This window comes from Myotis myotis, unplaced genomic scaffold, assembly GCF_014108235.1.
Source record: "Myotis myotis isolate mMyoMyo1 unplaced genomic scaffold, mMyoMyo1.p scaffold_m19_p_3, whole genome shotgun sequence".
NCBI lineage: Eukaryota > Metazoa > Chordata > Mammalia > Chiroptera > Vespertilionidae > Myotis > Myotis myotis.
In genome coordinates, this window is record NW_023416335.1 from 98057346 (window position 1) to 98077141 (window position 19796).

General features: G+C 41.6%; 1 pseudogene; it reads left to right on the forward strand.

Annotated features, from left to right (window-relative positions):
- The first annotated feature begins 247 nt into the window (after positions 1 to 247).
- LOC118650506 overlaps positions 248 to 19796 on the forward strand; it is a 57059-nt pseudogene continuing 37510 nt past the window's right edge.

Genomic DNA, 19796 nt, shown 5'->3' on the forward strand with positions numbered 1-19796 from the left:
GAACCCAAGTGGTGAGCCTCTCACCAGCCACCACTGGGCCCTTAGACTGAATGGAGCCCTACCACGCCACCAGTTCCCAGATGCCCACAGTGACTGTAGGCAAGAGAGACCTCCTGTGCTGTGACTCCCTACTTGTGCTCCCAAACACAGTGTTACTAGACCCTGTGCTCCTGGACCACCAGTGGTGAGTGAAAGGTAGGGGACCCCACACCCCTATCCACCCAGCCCTTGGGACTGAATCAACTACATGCTTGCTGCAAACCCAGGAATCCCAGCCCAGCGCCTGCCCAGCCGCAAGGACTATCAGACCAGGTTCCTGGCCAGCCCCAAGGATAGCACCGGCTGTACTGGCCAGGGACCCCAGCATGATACCCCACCCAGCCCTCCAGAACAGGCTTATGGGGTAAGCCACAGGGTCCTACTGCACCACCCTGTCCCAGATGCTAGGGCTGCTCAGTGAATAGCATGCCAAAGGGCTCTGGAACCTCACAGGGAGTCACACAATGGAGAATCTGTGCAACTGACCCTGCCAACACCAGCACCAGCAGCGGAAAACTAAGGGAACAGATCTTTGGAGGAAGAGAATGCAACTCAGAGCAGAGAAATTAAAGGTGTAAGACTCAATGCAGACCCAGCCTCTGAGCTAAGGAGTCCTGGATCATTGGGGCACTAGGGGCTTCAACTTCTCAGACCAAAAGCAGGCTGCCCAAGGCCATAAATTGTCAGCAACTCACATTAGATAGAAACAAATACCAAGGGACAGCAAAAATGGGGAGGCAAAAAAATAATCCCCAAAGGAAAGAAAAGGAAGAATCTCCAGAAAGAGAAATAAATGAAATGAAAGGAAACAATTTGTCAGAGAAAGAATTCAGAGTAATGATTATAAGGATGTTCAAACGTCTGAATGAGAAATTCCCCAAAATGTGTAAAAATTAAGAGGAAATGAAGAATGACATTGCTGCAATAAAGAACACAATGCAAGATTTCATCAGTAGACAAAAAAATCTGAGGACCAAATCAGTGAGTTAGAAGACAGGGTAGAAAAACACCCAATCTAAACAGCAATTGGAAACAAAAATTAAAAAGCAGGAGAGTTTAAGGGAGCTTAGGGACAAGATGAAATGAAGCAACATCTACATAATAGGGGTGCCAGGAGGAGTTGAAACTGAGCAAGGAATAGAAAACCTGTTTGAATAAATAAGACAGAAAACTTCCCTGACTTGAGGGGCTAGTCACACAAGCACAGAGTCCCGAACAAGATGAAACCAAAAAATCCACACTAAGAAAACGACATAATTACAATGGCAAACATTAACAACAAAGAAAGAATCTTAAGAGCTACGAGAGAGACAGAAAGTTAACTAAAAGGGCTCTCCAATTAGACTATCAAATGATTTCTCAACAGAAACACATCTGGCCAGAAGGGAATGTGATGAAATATGCAAAGTAATTAAAAGCAAGGGACTGAACTCAAGAATACTCTACCAACAAGGCTATCATTCAAAATTGAAGGTGAAATTAGGAATTTCATAGACAAAAACAGGTAAGGGACTTGATCACCACCAAACCAGCATTGAAAGAAATCCTAAATGAACTGATATAAGAAATAGGAATAGAGAGAGAAGGAGAAACACAGACATAAAGAATTAAAATGGCAACAGACAAGTACCTAGCAATTATAACCTTAAATGTAAATGGATTAAATGCTCCAATCAAAAGACATAGGGTGGCTAATGGATAAGAAAACATGACCCATATATATGCTGTCTACAAGAGACCCACCTGAGAACAAAGGGCTCACACAGACTGAAAGTAAAAGGATGGGGGGAAAATTTTCTGGCAAATGGAAATGAAAAAAAAGTCAGGGTAGCAATACTATAGCTGACAAAATAGACCTCAAAATTTAGGCCATAGACAAGAGATAAGGAAGGCCACTTCATACTACTAAAGGGATCAATGCAACAAGAGTATATAACCCTGGTAAACATATATGAACATAACACAGGAGCATTCACATACATAAAAACACTTGTGGAAGATATCAATGGAGAGATTGGCAGCAATATAATAACCATAATAAGAGACTTTTAATACCCAATTTACATCACTGGATAAATCCTCTAGACAAAAAATCAACAAAGAAACATCAATCCTAAATGACTCACTAGATCAGATGGAACTAATTGACATCTTCAGAACATTTTGTCACAAAGTCATGGAATATACATTCTTCTCAAGAGCACATGGGAAATTTTCAAAGATAGACCACATATTAGGACACAGGCTAAGTCTACAAATTCAAGAAGATTGAAATCATATCAACCATCTTCTCAGATCACAATGTCATAAAATTAGAAATCAACAAATAAAAACAATCAAGCAGAACCAAGATGGCGGCATAAGGTATAAACCTGTATGTGCTGCCCCCCACAACAACATTAAAACTACAACTATAAGACAAAACAACTATCATCCAGAACCATGGGAAAGCTGGCTGAATGGAAGTCCTACAACTAGAAGGAAAGAAAAAAAAAGCATTGAGACTGGGTAGGAGGTGCAGAGGCACCAAGAACAGAGGTACGGAGGTGTGCGAACCAGGCTGCACCTGGGTGCACGTTTTTTTTCAATCGGAAGGGGATACAAGCTCTTGAATGCACTGAACTCATTTACGGCGAGACTCTGGGGTCCCAGACTCCTACAGGGAGAAACTGGACTGTCTTGCAGCAGCTCGGAAAGCGAGGGTGACTTTCTCGCAGAGCTGCTCTCAGGGATCATTGTTGCTGTGGGGGTGTGGGACTCGGGGACTCGGGGATGCAGAGACACGGAGTTGCGGAGATGGCTGACGACAGCCATTGCTGTTTGCTCCGCCCTGGTGATTCTCTGAGACCCCACCCCACTCAGTTTACATCTCCATCCAAGCTGTGCGCAGCAGCACAAAAGAATCACCTGTGCTTTTGCAGCCTAACCTAACAAACTGCAGCTGGGTCAGAGAGCTCCAAAACTTCCAAACCCCAAAGAGGAGAAATCTCCTGATATCACTGTAGCTCCTGCTGGGTGGACTCACACAGTGGTTGACTTGAGATCCAGGAGCCAGGGTACCCCTAGTCAGACACCAGATTTCAACTGCTCACATCCATAAGAAACACACTCAAGAAGCAGACTCAGTGAGCACCAAAGCCCCACTGAAGCAAGTCCTACCTCATAAGGGTGTCTCCAGCACAGCATTTCTTCCACTGTAGACACAGCAGGATCTCAAAGTCAGCCAAAAATTCGGAGACAAAGAAACATGTCACAAATGAAAGAAATGGAGGAAAGCAAACTAATGGAGGACATAGAGTTCAAAACCACAGTTATAAGGTTACTCAAGAATCTTCTACGAACCTCCAAGGAACTTTGTGAGACCTTCGAGGATCTTAATGAGAATGCCAAAAAAATGGAAAAGGACCAGTCAGAAATTAAACATACACTGACTGAAATTAAAAATAATATACAGAGATCCAACAGCAGACTAGAGGATCCCAAGAATCAAGTCAAAGATTTGAAATACGAAGAAGCAAAAAACACCCATCTGGAAAAGGAAAACGAAAAAAGAATCCAAAAATATGAAGATAGTGTAAGGAGCCTCTGGGATAATTTCAAATGTACCAACATCCGAATTATCGGGGTGCCAGAAGAAGAGAGAGAGCAAGATACTGAAAGCCTATCAGAAGAAATAATGACAGAAAACTTCCCCTACCTGATGAAAGAAATAGACTTACAAGTCCAGGAAGCAAAGAAAACCCCAGATAAGAGGAATCCAAAGAGGACCACACCAAGACACATCATAATTAAAATGTCAAGGGCTAAAGACAAAGAGAGAATCTTAAAAGCAGCAAGAGAAAAACAGTTAGTTACCTACAAGGGAGTACCCATATGACTGTCAGCTGATTTCTCAACCGAAACCATGCAGGCCAGAGGGGAGTGGCAAGAAATATTCAAAGTGATGAATGCCAAGAACCTACAACCAAGATTACTCTACCCAGCAAAGCTATTATGTAGAACTGAAGGTCAGATAAAGAGCTTCACAGAAAAGAAAAAGCTAAAGGAGTTCATCACCACCAAACCAGAATTATATGAAATGCTGAAGGATATTCTCTAAGAAGAGGAAGAAGAAGAAAAAGGTAAAGATAAAAATTGTGAACAACAAAGTGACAACAAATAAATATCTATCAACAAGTGAACCTAAAAATTAAGTTAGAATAAACTGGTGAATATAATAGAATCAGGGGCATAGAAAGGGAGTGGACTGACAATTCTTGGGGGGAAGGAGGTGTGGGGGGTGCGGGAAGAGACTGGACAAAAATCTTACACCTATGGATGAGGACAGTGGCAGGGTGTAAGGGCATTGGTGGGGTGGGAACCAGGTGGAGGGGAGCTATGGGGGAAAAAAAGAGGAACATCTGTAATAATCTCAGCAATAAAGATTTATTAATTTAAAAAAAACAAACATTTGGAGACTATATAGCATGCTATTAAACAATGACTAGGTTACAAAAGATATCAAGGAAGAAATAAAAAATATTCTGAAACAAATGACAATAAAAACACAACAATTCATAATATATGGGACACAGTGAAAGCAATCCTGAGAGGAGAGTGCATAGCACAACCGGCCTACCTCAAAAAAACAACAAGAAAAACTAGTAATAAGTTATCTAACCCTACAGCATAAAGAATTAGATGAAAAAGAGTAACAAGAAAAGCCCAGAGTAGGTAGAATAAAGAAAATAATAAAGATCAGACTGGAAATAAATGAAAACAATACAAAAGATCAATAGAACCAAGAGCTGGATCTTTGAAAAGATAAACAAGATTGATGAATCTCTAGCCTGGCTCACCATAAAGCAAAGAAAGAGGACTCAAATAAACAAAATCAGAAATGAAAGAGATGAAATAACAACCGTCACCACAGAAATACAAAGGATTGTAAAAAACAAAACATGAGAAACAAGTCTATTCCAATAAACTGAACAACCTAGATGAAATAGACATATTCCTTGAAAAATACAATCTTCCAAAACTCAATAAAGAATCAGAAAACCTGAATAGACCAATAATTACTGATGAAATTGATGCAGTAACCAAAAAATTTCCAGCCAACAAAGGCCCTAGTCCAGATGGCTTCACGGGGGAGTTTTTCCAAATATACCAAGAAAAACTAATATCTACCCTCCTCAGACTACTCAAAAAAATTTAAGAGGAAGGAACACTTTCAAGCTCTTTCTATGAATCCAGCATTAACCTAATCCCAAAACCAGACAGAGACACTACAACGAAAGAGAATTACAGGCCAATATCCCTAATGAACATAGATGCTAAAATCCTCAACAACATTTAGCATATCTCATCCACCAATGCATTAAAAAGTTAATACACCATGTGGGATTTATTCCAGGGATGCAATAACGTGATACACCACATTAACAGATTGCAAGACAAGAATCACATGATCATATCAATTGATGCAGAGAACGTATTTGACAAAATCTAACACCCTTTTGGATAAAAACTCTCAGCAAAGTAGGAATAGAGGGATCATACCTCAAAATAATAAAAGCCTTATATGACAAGCCTACAGCCAACATCATACTCAATGGGCAAATACTAAAAAAATGTTCCATAACAGCAGGAACAAGACATGGATGCCAACTTTTACCATTCCTGTTTGACACAGTACTGGAAGTGCTAGGCATAGCGATCAGACAAGAAGAAGAAATAAAAAGCATCCAAATTAGAAAAGAGGAAGTAAAACTGTCCTTATTCACAGATGACATAATATTGTACATAGAAAACTCTAAAGACTCCATCAAAAAACTACTAGATTTAATAAATGAATTCAGCAATGTAGCAGGAGACAAAATTAACACCCAGAAATCTATGGCATTTTTATGCAGCAATAATGAACTCACAGATAGAGAAATTTAAAAAACGATCCCATTTACCATTGCAGCAACAAAATTAAGATACCTAGAAATAAACTAAATTAAGGTAAAAGACCTGTACTCGGAAAACTACAGGACATTGAAAAAAGAAATTGAGGAAGGTATAAATACGTTGAAAAATATACCATGTTCATGGATTGGTAGAATCAACATCATTAAAATGTACATACTATCCAAAGCAATCTATATATTTAGTGCATCTCCATTAAAATACCAACAGCATATTTAACAAACTCTCCAAAAATTTATGTGGAATAAAAAACTACCCCTAATAGCCACAGCAATCCTGAGAAAGAAGAACAAAGTTGGAGAGATCACAATATCAGATATCAAGCTATACTACAAAGCCACTATGTTAAAAACAGCCTGGTACTGGTACAAAAACAGATATATCGACCAATGGAACAGAACAGAAAACCTAGAAATTGACCCAAGCCATTATGCTCAATTAATATTTGACAAAGGAAACAAGATCATACTATGGAGTCAAGACAGTCTCTTCAATAAATGGTTTGGGAAAAATTGACAGATACATGTGAAAAATTAAACTAGACCACCAACTACACAAAAATAAATTTAAAAAAATTTTTAAATCTATTTTTATTTTTTTAAACTTCTTTATTGATTAAGTTATTATATATGTGTCATTATCCCCACATTACTCCCCCCATCCTCCCCACTCATGCCCTCACCTCCCTGTTGTTAGTGTCCATTTGTTAGGCCTATATGCTTGCATATAAGTCCTTTGGTTGATCTTTCCCCCTTACCCGCATCCTCCCCTCCCCTACCTTCCCTCTGAGGTTTGACGATCTGATCAATGCTTCTCTGCCTCTGGATCTGTTTTTGTTTTATCAGTTTATGTTGTTCATTATATTCCATATGTGTGAGATCATGTGATATTTATCTTTCTCTGACTGGCTTATTTCACTTAGCATAATGCTCTCCAGTTCCATCTATGCTGTTGCAAATGGTAAGAACTCCTTCTTTTTTAACCTCAGCGTAGTATTCCATTATGTAGATGTACTACAGTTTTTTAATCCACTCATCTACTGATGGGCACTTAGGTTGTTTCCAAATCTTAGCTATGTGAATTGTGCTGCTATGAACATAGGGGTGCATATGTCCTTTCTAATTGGTGTTTCTAGTTTCTTGGGATATATTCCTAGAAGTGTGTTCACTGGGTCAAATGGGAGTTCCATTTTTAATTCTTTGAGGAAACTCCATACTGTTCTCCACAATGGCTGCACCAGTCTGCATTCCCACCAACATTGCACGAGGTAAGTTAAAAATTAATAAAATATTTAAATGTATGAATGGAAACCATAAAAATCTTAGAAGAAGCCATATGCAGCAAAATTTCAAACATATCTTGTAGCAATACATTTACTAATACATCTCCTAAGACAATGGAAACTAAGGAGAAAATAAGCAAATGGGACTACATCAAAATAAAAAGCTTCTGCACAGAATAAGAAAGCATCAACAGAATGAAAATGGAGCCCACTATATGGGAGAACATATTTGTCAATGTTACATCCGATAAGGGTTTAATCTCCAAAATTTACAGGGGACTCATACAACTTAACAAAAAGAAGATAAACAATCCAATCATAAAATGGGCAAAGTACCTAAATAGACACTTCTGGAAACCTGACATACAGAAGGCCAAGAGGCATATGAAAAAATGCTCAAAGTTACTAATCATTTGAGAGATGCAAATCAAAATGACAATAAGGTACCATCTGACACCTTTCTGAATGGCTATCATCAAAAAATCAACAAATGAAAAATACTGGCAAGGATGTGGAGAAAAGGGAACCCTGGTACACTGCTGGTGAGAATGCAGACTGGTGCAGCCTCTGTGGAAAACAGTATGAAGTTTCCTCAAAAAATTAAAGGTGGAACTCCCATTTGACCCAGTGATCCCACTTCTAGGAATAAATCCTAACAGACCCAAAACACCAATCAGTGAGAATGTTTGCACCCCGAAGTTCATAGCAATGCAATTTACAATAGCTAAGATTTGGAAACAGCCTAAGTGCCTATCAGTAAATGAGTGGATTAAAAACCTGTGTTACATCTACACAATGGAATACTATGCTGCTGTAAAAATGAAAGAACTTTTACTATTTGCAACAGCATGGATGTACCTGGAGAGCATTATGCTAAGCAAAATATGCCAGTCAGAGAAAATAAGTATCACATGATCTCACTCATTTATGGAATATAATCAACAACAAAAACTGATGAACAAAAATAGATCCAGAGACAGTGAAATATGCAACAGACTGACATATTTCTGAAGTTGGGGGATGAAAAGAGATTAAACAAAGAACTCATGTTCATGAATACATAGCCCATAGACAAACAATAGTTCAGGGAAGGCCTGGGGAAGGGGCAGGAGGGGGATGAAAGGGTCAATGAGGGTTTGACAAGGAGTGTACATTTGCAATATTCTCAACAATAAAGTTTAAAAATATAAAAAGGTATTTATATTTATATATATATCTTTCAAAACAAAAATTTATTGAGCATTCCCTATATACTAGGTTCTATCTAAAGCTTAAAGGGCATTTGATTTAGTAGAAGAAATGTTAAAAATGTGTTTCCACAGTGTGTGATGAAGTACAACATTAGAGGTAATAAGATATAAGCAAACACATAAAGAAAGGAGTGATCAGATCTAACCAGGAGGTTTGGAAAGGCTCCTCGGTTGATTATTGAGCTGAGTTTTTAAGTTGAGTATAGTATGCTTTGAAGATGAGGGTAGAAGGGAACTCTAGGCAGAGAAAAACGCATGTTCATAGGTGCAGATGAATGAAGTCAGGAATCCCAAGTAGTTCAACCTGGAAGACAGAATGAATTGTGGGTGGAAGAGGTAGTGAAAGATTTTTGTCAGCCAATGTAAGCCTTTGAACTTCATTCTGCAAGTATTAAACAGAGCTCCAATCTGCAGATTAAATGAGTATTTTGGAGGCAAAGCAATTAATGGATTAAATGGTTTGTAGACTGAGAAGCTAGTAAGCAGGCAATTGTTAAAGCTCCTATGAGGCATGTTGGTGGCCTGAGATTACGTTAAACTGTATTTTAAAAAGGTTATTTTAAAAGGAAAACATTAGATCTTTAAATTCTGAAATGTGTTGTACTAAGACTGAATGCTATATGGGGTTCATAAAAAGAGAGTAATGAACTAGAGCACCTTCATGAGGAGAGAAGAGAGAAGAGGATATATATGCAAAAGCATTTATTGCATTGCATTTAATTGGAAAGGATGTCTTTTACCTGAAACTAAAACTTATTACCATAGCTTGAACTATAAATAAGTGTTGCAATAAATTCTGATGTTGCAGAAAGATAAACAGAAAGAAAATATAGAAAACTCATTTTAAGTAGATAATCTTCTATCTCTGGGACTCAGGTCCTACTGTTGGGACTAAATCTCTCTGTTCCCAAACCACCTTAGCTGAAAAGGATCATACTCGGTTAGTCTCAGAGGGAAGGGGGAGTCAAAACAACTGTTCAGGTTTCCTACAATCCCTTCAAGGGCCAAAATGAGCATCAGATCTTTTTAGAAACATTCTCACAGGGCACCCTTACGAATCCCCAGTCATTGTGTTCTGATCTTCCCCATCTTGACTCCAGTCATACATGCCCAGATAGAGGGAAGTGCTGTGTTAACTCTTCCCATTTAGACCTAAGAGAACCAAGTAGGTCCCCACCTGTTTTCTGGTCCCTTCTATATCTGTAGTTTAGGAAACTCATTCTGGATGCAAAATGGACAATGAATTTGAGAGAAACAAGAGCAATAAGGTGGCAATGGTTGCCTGGAGTAAATGGTAGCTACAATTATAATGATAAAAATATAGATTTGAAAGCTATATTTCTCAGAATTTTAGGAACTGATTGAAAGTGGCTGATGAGGGAAATGAAACAGTAAAAAAAAAATACCTTATAGGTTGTTTTTTTTTATCTAAGCAACTGGGTAGGTAGTGGTGCCATTTATTGAGCTAGAGGACATAGGACATATAAAGTTTCATTGTAAACCTTGTGAAGTTGAGACACCTGTGAGGCTTCCCGGGTTTTGGCACCAAATGTTAGATTAGGTGGCTCAGGAAGCAGCGTAAGAAATAAAGAGTCGCGTGAATCAGAAAAGGAAAGGAAAAGATTATTGCGTCCCCGGGAGACCCATGTACCCCAAAGACAGGGCACGTGGATTCAAGCCAACAGGGAGGGGGTTGCTTTTTTTATACTGCGGTTGGGTGAGGGGCAGGGACATGAACTGAGGAAGTTTCAGCTGCAGGGGGTCAGCAAGGTATTCAGGAAGGAGTCAGTATCTGTGTGGGGGTCGTGTTGATTCAGGGAGAAGCCAGTACCTGTGTCTGGCACGCTGATCTGTTAGAAATGCCAGGGAGAGTCCATTATCTCATCACACGTCTGCATGCATCTGATCCTGGGCTCTCTCCGACCTAACAGTAGGTATGTCCAGTAGTTTGAACATTCATGTTTGGTTGTCAGGAGAAGAATCTGGACTGGATAAAATTATTCTGATATCATAACATATAGATAGCAACGTTAGGATCTCCTCAGGAGAATGAGTTGAGCAAAAATAACCAGAACCCAAAAAAAGACATGTATTTTTTTTTAAAAAAATTACAGAAGAAGAAGCCTTTGGAGAAGACTAGGAAATTCTACTGCAGAGAGAAGAGACAAATCAGGAGAGTAAAATTCATAGAAATGTACAGTAATCATAATCTGTAATATACTACTGAGAAGTGACTAATCACTGAAAGGTATTCATTAGTTTTAGGAATATAGATGCTACTGTGGACCTTGAAGAGAGCTATTTCAATGAAGCAGTAATAGCAGAAAACAAATTACAGTGCCTGTGGAAACAAATTGAAAAGGAGAGGCCAATTACAGAAATTTATTCAGGAGGCTTGTCTGAGAGGAGGGAGGAAGAGTAGGTGGAGAGGAACATGTAATGAAAATAGAGTATAATGAGACTATGATACATAACAACAACAAAAAAGAACAATTTTAAAATAGCCATGCAAACAAATGCGAACAACTGTGGACCAAACCAATAACATTGGGGTACACAAGGAATCTGAGTAAAGAGCAACTGTTGTAGGCTCAGGTGACTGTATAAGTAGCTCCAACATATTGTGAAAGTCAGGAGAGTTGAGTTTAAATTCTTGTTCTGGCACTGACTAAAACTTTCTAATCTGTAAAATGGAGATAATCCTTACTTTTCAGAGATAATCTTCAAGTGTCATCTAGTAAAAAAGTTATCACATGTTAGTTTCTTTTTCCTTTTTCTTTTGTAGGTTGAAAGAATGGAGCAAAAAGACTCTAATAATAGAATATATATATATATATATATATAGTCACATAAGAAAGAATTTTTGTATTTTCATATTTAAAATGCACTAAATTAATGCCCTATAATAATGTCAGTATCTTCTTTTGACTTGTTAAATTTGATCTGTTGTTTTATTTTAGTCTCACAACAACTCTAGGAGGGAAGTAGGACAAATATTCTTTTCTCTTGTTAAAGATACAGAAACTGGGGCACTCCACGGTCAGGAAACAGCCCATCCTCAGTTGTTAGTGGGGCAGGCTGGACTAGAACTGGTCTCTGGAGTTCAGTGCTTTGTTTAGTAACCCATAATATGCAGAGAAATGCTAATTGCAGTCTCGGTAGCACATCTAGAGTACTGTTAAATGGGAAATTATTAGGTACTTACTCCTGAACTTTCAGAAATGATTAGTTTAAATTTCATTCAGCATGTTTTTATATCATTCCTAGAACAACTAATTCACTGGAATTGAATCATTCTTGCCTCTGAGACTAACCAAATGTTTTCCTTTAAAACTAAGGATACCCAGGAGCAGATAAGCTTAATCCTGGTACCCCAGAAACAGGACCTGAGCTTCCAATGAGTTGGCAAAGAGAACAACAAACTCATCCAAGTGGCGCAGCAACCAGGGAGAGGATGCTGGGTTAAAACATCCAGAAAAAAAGGCTCTTTAGCAAAAGGGAACTACAAAAGAAGATACATATCAACCCAAACCAAGGTATTCCTGGCATTACTACTAACACTACCAACAACAATAGTCATAGCAGTGCAGGGAAGAAGTCCATTACACCACATACCAATATGTATATGTATATATTTGGAAATGAAAATATATGATTTTAAAACTAAAAAAAAAAAAAAAAATCAAGTAAGAGAAATTTTAAAGGCCTAGAAATTATGACAGAAAACATGAGACTTGGTAGACATGTCCAAGATATGTAACATGAGAATGAGAGAAATTTCAGGAAAAAATGACAGATCGAAAAGAGGGTCTAATTATGTACATAGAAGAAAAATACTGTCCCTGAATTGAAGGAATATAATAGATTTGAAGGACTCACTGAGTTTCAAGCATATCACATATATAGCATAACTGATTTTAATTCCTGAACTTAAAAAAAGAAAGAACAAGTTTAAAACAAAGCATCAGGCCCTGGCCAGTGTGGGTCAGTTGGTTGAGTGTCCCACATGCACCAAGAGGTCATTGGTTCGATTCCTGCTCAGAGCACATGACCAGGTTGCAGTCTTGATTCCCAGTAGGGGGCGTGCAGGTGGTAGTCAACCAATGTTTTTCTCTCATTGATGTTTCTATCTCTCTCTCCCTCTCCCTTTCTCTCTCTAAACATATATTTAAAAAAAAAACAAAAAACATCAGCTATGTTCATAGCAGCACAATTTACCATAGCTAAGATTTGGAAAAAGCCTAAGTGCCCATCAGCAGATGAGTGGATTAAAAAACTGTGGTACATCTACACAATGGAATACTACGCTGCAGTAAAAAAGAAGGAATTCTTACAATTTACAACAGCATGGATGAAACTGGAGAGCATTATGCTAAGCAAAATAAACCAGTCAGAGAAAGATAAATATCACATGATCTCACTCATTTATGGAATATAATTAACAACATAAACTAATGAACAAAAACAGATCCAGAGACAGAGAAGCATTGATCAGACTGTCAAACCTCAGAGGGAAGGTAGGGGATGGTGGGGGTAAGGGGGAGAGATCAACCAAAGGACTTGTATGCATGCATATAAGCCTAACCAAAGGACACCGACACCGGTGCCAGGGGGTGGGGGGGAGCGGTGAGGACATGAGTGGGGGGGTGGGGGGGCAATGGAGGAATAAGGACACATATGTAATACCTTAATCAATAAAAAAAAATCAGAAAGACTTGGCTTCTTATTTATATACAACAGAGGAACACAGAAAATGATAGAATACTATCAATTGATGTAAAAAGAAAAGGACAGCAGCCCAAGAATCCTAAAATTCTCCAAGATACCACTTACCAGCCAGGTTAAAGGAGAGATATTTGCCAAAAGCAGAAATTCAGATAACTGCCATTAAAAAGAGTAGTGAATATATACTTGCAAATACATGGCAAATTAATAAGAAAATGAAACAGCAGTGACAAATTAACTCTGCAATATGCATATTTAAATTTAAATGGATAATAACTAGGAATGTGTAAGATATATCCTACCTGAGAATTATTGTAATAAAACAGTTATACTACAAGTGAAAGCTTAATAGTTTTGATAGTAAAAATTATCTCAACAAAACTGAGGAAGTGGGATGTTAGTGAAGAAAGGGCTAACTTCCTGTTTCTATAGGGGAGACTGGAATGAGGAAAGTAAAAACATTCTAAAATGCCTCATAATGGGTTGGAGTTATTGGGAGAAACCTTTCTTATTGTCACTCAGTAATATATATATATATACTAGGGGCCCGGTGCACGAAATTTGTGCACTGGGTGTGTGTGGGGGGGTGTCCCTCAGCCCTGCCTGCCCCCTCTCACATATTGGGAGCCCTCAGGCGTTGACCCCGATCACCCTCCAATCGCAGGATCAGCCCCTTGCCCAGGCCTGACGCCTCCGCCAGAGGTGTCAGGCTTGGACAGGGGACCCCCATCTCCCCCCGATCACTGGCTCTGACCCCCGCCCAGGCCTGAGGCCTCTGGCCCAAGAATCATGCCTGGGCAGGGGACCACCATCTCCCTCTGATCGCTTGCTCCACCCCCCGCCCAAGCCTGACGCCTCTGACCCAGGCTTCAGGCCTGGGCAAGGGGACCATCATATCCCTCCAATCCCCGGCTCCGCCCCCCACCCAGGCCTGATGCCTCTGGCCCAGGCATCAGGCCTGGGCAGGGGACCCCCAGCCCCCTGCCCAGGCCTGATGCCTCAGCCAGAGGAGTTGACCCTCATCACCCTCCAATCACCAATCACTGGATTGGCCCCTTGACCAGGCCTGAGGCCTCTGGCAGAGGTGTCAGGCCTGGGCAGGGGACTCCCAGCTCCCCACGATCTCCCGCTCTGCCCCTGCCCAGGCCTAACACCTCTGGCCGAAGCATTAGGCCTGGGCAGGGGACCCCCAGCTCCCCGCGGTTGCAGGCTCCTCCCCTGCACAGGCCTAATGCCTCTGGCCTAGGCGTCCGGCCCGGGCAGCGGGGACCCGCAGTGGCAGCGGTTGGGGGGGTGCCGCGATCGCCGGGGCTCCGCCCCTGCCCCTGTAGGACGCTTCTGGCTGAGGCGTCTGGCTCGGGCAGCGGGGACCCGCAGCTGCAGTGGCCACGCGATGGTGGGCTCTGCTTTAGGCCCAGGCAAGGGACCCCTAGCTCCCAGGACTGCCAGCTTCGACCGTGCCCAGCTCCCATTGCTGGCTCCCCGCTACTTCCTGCTATCACTGGCCAGGGCGGCAAAGGCGCCTGATTCTCTGATCATGGCTGGGGGGCAGGGCAAACCTGCCCCCCACATCTTAGCTCCCCCCTGGGTTTCCGATCACTGTCAGTGGCAGGGGGCTTCTTCCTGCTTTCCCTTTCGCCTCCCTGCATTGTGCCTACATATGCAAATTAGCCGCCATCTTAGTTGGCAGTTAATTTGCATATAGCCCTGATTAGCCAATGAAAAGGGTAGCGCCGTACACCAATTACCATTTTTCTCTTTTATTAATATATATATATATATATATATATATATATATATATATATATATATATACTAGAGGCCCGGTGCACAAAAATTTGTGCACTCAGGGGAAGGGGAGGGGGGTCCCTCAGCCCGGCCTGTGCCCTCTAGCAGTCTGGGACCCCTCGGGAGATAACGACCTGCTGGCTTAGGCCTGCTCCCAGGTGGCAGAGGGCAGGCCCAATCCCTAGGTGCAGCCCCTGGTCGGGCTCAGAGCAGGGCCAATTGGGGGGTTAGGGCACTGTCCCCTGTCACACACAGAGCAGGGCCCATCAGGGGGGTTGGGGCTCCGTACCTTGTCATGCAAAGAGCAGGGCCCATCAGGGGGTTGGGGAGCTCCCCCCTGTCACTCACAGAGTAGGTCCGATAGGGGAGTTGGAGCACCGTCCCCTGTCACACACAGAGCAGGGCAGATCAGTGGGTTGGGGCGCCGCCCTCTATCACCCACAGAGCAGGGCCAATCAGGGGATTGGGGCGCCGCCACTGTCACACTCAGGGCAGGGCTGATGGGGAGGTTATGGCTCTACCTCGTCACACACAGAGCTGGGCCTGTGGTGGGGCTGAGGGGGTTGGGGTTCCACACCCTGTCACACACAGAGCAGGGCCAATCAGGGTGTTTGGGCGCTGCCCCCTGTCATGCTAATCCCGGTGCCAGGAGGCCTCTCGGCTCCGCTGATCCCGGTGCTGGGAGGCATATTACCCTTTTACTATATAGGGTAGAGGCCTGGTGCATGGGTGGGTGCCAGCTCATTTGCCCTGAAGGGTGTCCTGGATCAGGATGGGGGTCCCCACTGGGGTGCCTGGCCAGCCTGGGTGAGGGGATGATGGCTGTTTGCAGCTGGTCACACACCCTTCAGGGTGGGGGTCCCCACTGGGATGCCTGGCCAGTCTGGGTGAGGGGCTGAGGGCTGTTTTCAGGCTGGGGGTGACTGAACTCCCAAACGCTCCTTTTTTCCTTTTTTTTTTTTTTTAATTCTGGGCCAGCTTTAGCTTGATGCTTGGCTCCAGCTCTTAGGCCTCCACTCCTGAAAGTAGGTTTCTGGCCTTTGCATACAATGTTGCGAATCTGCTGGCTGAAGTCTGGTGGTATTTGTTACAATGTTTGAAACTGCAGGCTCAGAGGCCTGCAGCCGCAGGCAGGGAACATTGGTTTCCTCCGTCACTGAGGCAACCAAGCCTCATGTTAGTTTCAAGCTGCCTCGCTGCCGGCCGCCATATTGGCTGACAGTTAATTTGCATATCTCGCTGATTAGCCAATGAAAAGGGTAGCGGTCGTACGCCAATTACCATGTTTCTCTTTTATTAGTGTAGATATTAGAGAGAGAGGCATTTATGAATGTTAGAAGAGAATAACTACCAGCTTGATGGAACACAATGGGAGGATTTCTAAATTAAGGAGGGGGTGAGGTTGAGAAGAATTCATAGTAATAACACATCACAACAAAAAAAAAAGAAAAGGAAAAAAGAAACCTCAGAATAACATTAGTAGTTACTGCAGTAAGATAAAGGAATAAAATATGATAATGATATATGATTTTTTAAATCTGCACAAAAATATCAAATTGAACTAAGATGCACATATTCTTATTAAAATATTAACAAGTAGATTTCTGCTGGGGTTCATGTCCCAGCATCAAGAAGGGTTCAGAATTCTGAAAAAGGCTGCGCGTAGATGACATAGGAATCCAGAGACTAATAAAGAGTCCGGAGACGAGATATAATTTTGAAAGGCATTGGGAGTCAGAGGACCTTCAGCTAAAGGAACTGAAGAGTGTCCCTCCTTGTCTAGAACCCTTGCTTTTATTAACACAATTTGTCCTAAGGCAAGGTGGAGATAATACACTTCAAAGGGTACAGAAGCATTGTCAGTTTGCTGGGGAATAGCCTAAGGCTGTTCAGGTGTTTGGCCAGTAGGAGGCAATAACATGTAGATTAAGATGCCCTTTAACTGTCTGGGAGCCACAATCAGTTTCCTATTCAGGTTTGGGGAAATCCCTTTAGCCATTCCCAACAGGTGACTACATGTGTGACTCAACCCTGTTGAGTCCCCAAGTTTCATCAACCTTTTAATGAAACTCTTGAAATTATTAAATGCTGGAATTAGTTTATGGCAGATTTCAATATTGTGTCAAAAGAAAATACTAGCAATTCTATATGATTAAGTCATACTTTCTCTGTGATTGAAAGAATTTTTCAAAATCAGGACATTTTTTAGTAAAGTTACTTACATTAACAAAGGAGAAAAACAAATGACTTTATCAGTAGATGCTAAAAAGCCTTTGATAAATTCAGCAGCTATTCTTAATAAAAAAAACTCTAAGTAAAATAGCAATAAAGGAAAACTATTTGAATATGATTAAAAAATACTTACCAAGAGAGAAACCAAGATGGCGGCATATGTAAACACTGGAAATTGCTGCCTCCCACAAAAAATTCAAAAATACAACTAAAAAACAAAAAAGACATCATCCAGAACCACCGGAAGGCTGGATGAGTGGAAATTCTACAACTAGAAGGAAAGAGAAAAGCACACTGAGACTCAGAGGAGGTGCGGAAGTGCAGAAGTACGGAGGTACATGCGGCAAGGACTGGCAACTGAGAACAAGGCTGTCTTTCTGAATCAGGAGGGAGTCACAAGCCCCTGTCTGCTCTGAACTCCAGTTCCGGGTGTCTCTGGGGACCCAGACTCATACAGGGAAAAACTGGACTGTCTGGCAGTGGGCAGAACTCGGAACTCGAGAGTGGCTTTCTCTCAGAGGTGCCTGCAGCGATTACCAGTACACTGAGACGTGGGGCCCCTTAGGGCAGTGCTGATGATCAACCATAGCTGCTTGCTCTGCCCTGTTGATTCCCTGAGACCCTGCCCCACCCAAGCTGCTGCAGATGCTTTTGCATATGAATGCCCTGGCCCTTTGCAATCTGAAAATTACCTAACAAACTGCAGCTGGGTCAGACAGACCCAGAACTTCCAAGAGAAGGCCCAAGGCCCCACAGCAGCTTGTATTGCTTCACAGCTGGGCCTCATTTGGGCACCTCCAAACCCCAAACAAGGAAGGGGAATCTGCAGATCTTCTCATAGCTCCTGCTGGGTAGCCTCAGACAGAGGATAAATTAGCACCTCCTTAGATACAAGAGCCAGTGTACCCAGTGGTCAGAGTGGGACCATCCAATTACAACTCCTCAGATCCATAAGGGACACACTCAGGGGGCAGACTCAGAGAGCACCAAAGCCCCAATGAAGCAAGTCTTGCTTCATAAGGGTGTCTCCAGCACAGAAGTTCTCCCACCGTAGACAGCTGATTCTCACAGCCAATTGGCCTGGAGGTCAATTCCTCCCAGTGATACCTACAACAATCAAGGCTTAACTAGAACAAGACTGTGCACAAAGCCCACAAAGGGGTGCACCAAGAGTGTCCACCTCAGGTAATTGGGGAGGCTGAGTCACTGGGCCCTATAGGACACCTAGCACAAAAAGCCACTCTGCCAACACAGGAAAGCATAAAAAATGCGGAGACAAAGAAATAGGTCACAAATGACAGAAATGGAGGAAAGAAAATGACTGGATATAGAGTTCAAAACCACACTTATAAGATTTTTCAAGAACTTTCTAGAAACCACTGATAAATTTAGTAAGACCCTCAAAAAGTCTGGTGAGACTGCCAATAAATGTAGTGAGACCCTCAAGAAATCTAGTGAGACCCTTGAGGTTATGAAAAAGGACCAACTAGAAATTAAGCATACACTGACTGAAATAAAGAATATTATACAGACTCCCAACAGCAGACCAGAGATCGTAAGAATCAAGTCAAAGATTTGAAATACGAAGAAGCAAAAAACACCCAACCGGGAAAGCAAAATGAAAAAAGAATCCAAAAATACGAAGATAGTGTAAGGAGCCTCTGGGACAGCTTCAAAAGTACCAACATCCGAATTATAGGGGTGCCAGAAGAAGAGAGAGAGCAAGATATTGAAAACCTATTTGAAGAAATAATGACAGAAAACTTCCCCTACCTGATGAAAGAAATAGACTTACAAGTCCAGGAAGTGCAGAGAACCCCAAACAAAAGGAATCCAAAGAGGACCACACAAGACACATCATAATTAAAATGCCAAGAGCAAAAGACAAAAAGAGAATCTTAAAAGCAGCAAGAGAAAGATAGTCAATTACCTACAAGGGAGTACCCATACGACTGTCAGCTGATTTCTCAACAGAAACTATGCAGGCCAGAAGGGAGTAGCAAGAAATATTCAAAGTGATGAATGCCAAGAACCTACAAAAAAGATTACTTTATCCAGCAAAGCTATCACTCAGAATTGAACGTCAGATAAAGAGCTTCACAGATAAGGAAAAGCTAAAGGAGTTCATCACCACCAAACCAGTATTATATGAAATGCTGAAAGGTATCCTTTAAGAAGAGGAAGAAGAAGAAAAAGGTAAAGATACAAATTATGAACAACAAATACTTATCTATGAACAAGTGAATCTAAAAATCAAGTGAATAAATAATCTGATGAACAGAATAAACTGGTGATTATAATAGAATCAGGGGCATAGAAAGGGAGTGGACTGACTATTCATGGGGGGAAAGGGGTGTGGAGGATGCGGGAAGAGACTGGACAAAAATCGTGCACCTATGGATGAGGACAGTGGGAGGGGGGTTAGGGCGGAGGGTGGGTGGGAACTGGGTGGAGGGGAGCTATGGGGGGAAAAAAGAGGAACAACTGTAATAATCTGAACAATAAAGATTTAATTTAAAAAAAAAAAA